Below are 3,407 nucleotides of genomic sequence, written 5' to 3'. Positions count from 1 at the left end.
ACAAGCTAATCCTCTTTTATTGGAAAAAGAAATGATTAATTTGTTTGTCACCACTTTTAAGGCCCTGTACTTTGAATACCATGTTGGAAGCTCTACACAATATTTTTCTGACTTAGTTGTTGTAGCCGAGAGGATTGAATAAGACATCCGTTTAGGAAAGATTGTTGACTCGACTAGGAAGAAAAGTTTCACTTAAGAAAGGAAAGAAATCAAGGTTTCCAATATCGTAGGTGATTACAAAGGTGAAAGAAAGAGCTACTAAAACAAAGATATCTAAAGGTCACTCGTCCTAAATATAAAGCCACAGTGTCATTAGGCCAAGACTGGTTTATTTATAACCTTAACTGACTATTGGAAAGGCACCTCTATCAAGGAATTCATAGGAGAGGGATGATTAGAAGATTCTAGAAATTCCAATGGATGATTGCTTAATGTTTAACCCTTTTATGTGTCACCTTGCTAGTATAAGGTCTTTGTTGGTTTTATTAGGATTTCAATGAAATAATGAGTTCGTCCTTCAATTGTGTCTCTCCCTTTAATTTACAACTAAAATATCCTAAAAGGAATTTTCTCTGAGAACTCATAAATACACTTTTGAAGCACCACATGATCTCATAGACTTAATTCATCTCTTTTACCAAAATCAATTCCCCTATTGAAATTTTGAAAATTGAACTTGCATTTTGATTTCAAAAATAATTAAGTGTTTATTTAAAATGATATTTTTGACATTCTACTTGTAGAATGACACATGAATCAAACAAATCCTTCAGTAAGATAATTAAACTCTAAACCAAAATGCATGAATTGAAAATGAACTATCATCCTCACATCATGACTCTTGAGATATTTTTGTTTTAAATGTATGAATAATAGTATGTAATGAACTCATTACTCATAAACTTATGAAATGCATCTCTTTGCAAAGACCACCATCACATTAGATGAGGCCAAAGTTTATTGATTTTCAGTGCTTGCATTTGAAATGAGGAAGGGCTATCTTTGTTATTCCTTTCACATTCTAAAAATTATATCCCTTGTAGACCTTTTTTTTAGCCTGAATAATTTCTCTTTCATGAAAAATCTTGACTAGGATCATACCCTACACTGGGAGGGCAAGTAAAAATTTCAATGAGAAAAGATGAAAAAAAACTGTGAGAAAGTTGAAAAGGCAAAAGAGCCTAGGAAACTTAATAACTAAAAGGCAGGCCAAATAACAAGAACGAGTGATAACCAAGATAAAGTGAGTTTTCCCTAAAAAAGCAATGAAAAAAGAAAAAAGGTGAATAAAAAAAAAGTGGTAAAGAAAAGAGAGAGAGAGAGAGAGGAATGACTCAAAGAGTCGAACTACTAATAGTGATCCTTAGTTTTTGAAACCCTGAAATACTCTTTGAGCCTTACAATATTTTCTTTCCTTACCAAAAACCATATTCGACGTTACATGCTTATAGAAGTCCTTTCTAATGAAGCAAGCAAACAATCTAGAACAATAAACAATGCTCTCAAAATGCAAAGAGTACTTTTTCATAAGATTCATGACATCAAGAAAAAACTACTCATTATTATTCTTGCAGATAAAATAATTATTCAAAAAGATATAAGTTTTTCTTAAACAAAACCTTGAGCTTTTTCTCGAGCCCTTTGCTTTGGAAAACCATAAGAAACAGAAGATCACCTCATGATGTACTTTCACCAAAGACAATATCGCCAAACACAAAGAGCAAAACAATTTCTTTACAAAAAAAAAAAACTAGGTGTTGCAAGATTTCTAAAGTAAATGCTTTTGAACTTACATTAAAAAAAAATTATTTTATCTTTTTTCAAAATGCAAGATTAGGATTTTAAGATTCATTCTAAATACATTTTCCTTCACCAAATTAAAAACGAGAAAAATGAGAGAATGGTCACTTAAAACCATTATTTGTCTGAGTCATTGACAAACCACACTTAGAGGTAATGACCAATACAAGGGGGCAACATTGTGTTTAGATAGAAAATCTATCCCTTTTAGCAAAAAAAGAAAGAAAGAGGAACATCTCCTACAACAAGACAAGGAAGCATTGTGGTTTATAAAAGGCAGCTTGATCATTTCAACAAATGACACCAAATGTTTTTAGCAGTGAGACGGGGAGTAATGAATGATCCCCTCAAATTATTTCACGAGATAGAAAATCTCTAGCAAGCAAATGGGTCACGATGAGTACCATGAAGGCTAAGCTGTGTAAACGAATCTGGAAAGAAACTTACATGTGCCAACTCGAGTAGGCTAGAAGCTAAACGATGAAAATGACCTAAATTAGAGATAGCAAGTTGTCATCAATCAAGCAAACAAGAAGATTAAGAAGAAATGAGGGCCTATATTTCAAATCAGGTAAAGATGCATGCATATCATCTAAACTTTGAGACATTAGACCACGAGTTTTACAAACTTCACAAGAGAAATCTCTAATAAGATCCATCAAATGGAAGGCTACCTTGAAATGGCCAAGTTTGAAATTGCTATTAAAAAATTTTAACTTTTGAGAAATTTTAATCTGGGCAAGCTGACCACGAGAATTAAGCCGCAAAAAAAAAATCTTTGTAGTTTTCCACCACTTTTTCTTAACCATCCAAGGTAGTGCGTTTCCTAACCTTACCTCCTTTCGAGCGTGTCTTTGAGCCCTTACCTCTTTTTGAGCGTGCCTTTGAGACCTCGCCCTTTTTCGAGTGCGCTTTTGAGCCCTCATCCCTTTTCGAACGCAGCTTTGAGCCCTCACTTTCTTTTCAAGCATGCCTTTGAGCCCTCACTTCCTTTCGAGCACGCCTTTGAGCCCTCATCCTTCTTCGAGCGAGTGCATTTTTATCATGGTTTTATATCATCATTTTGCACTTGAAGTATCAATAACTCCTTAACCAAAACATGTTTTATAATAATATATCTAATAACATAAGATACCTTTAATTTGTGGTAAATATTCATTTTAAATACAGACCTATCACATAAATAAAAGGATTGATTGATGACTTGAAGAACTTAAATTGCAAGGATAAAGAGATGGCCAAACTTAGAAAAGAGATGTCGGTGCAATCCAAACCGGAACACTGTTCGGTAAATGGGTCATATCTGGAGCTATATATCTCAGATTTAGGTCCAATTTATATGGATGGAAAGGTAAGACATAGGCCTACAACTTTCATATCAAGCCCTCACCTCTTTTTGATTGCGCCTTTGAGCCCTCACTTCCTTCAAGTGCACCTTCGAGCTCTCAATGACACGACTAAAAGATTGATGTCTTCTCCTAAGTGCAGGAGTGTCGAAGTAATAAATAACCCGGCAAGACCGGGGTCGAACCACAGGGAGGTTAATTGTACAAATTAAAAACAACAATAAAACAACAACAATAAGAATAACAACAACAACAACAATA

Source organism: Populus euphratica, unplaced genomic scaffold (assembly GCF_000495115.2).
Source record: "Populus euphratica unplaced genomic scaffold, PopEup_1.0 scaffold208.1, whole genome shotgun sequence".
NCBI lineage: Eukaryota > Viridiplantae > Streptophyta > Magnoliopsida > Malpighiales > Salicaceae > Populus > Populus euphratica.
Note: the sequence above shows the minus strand (reverse complement) of the source record.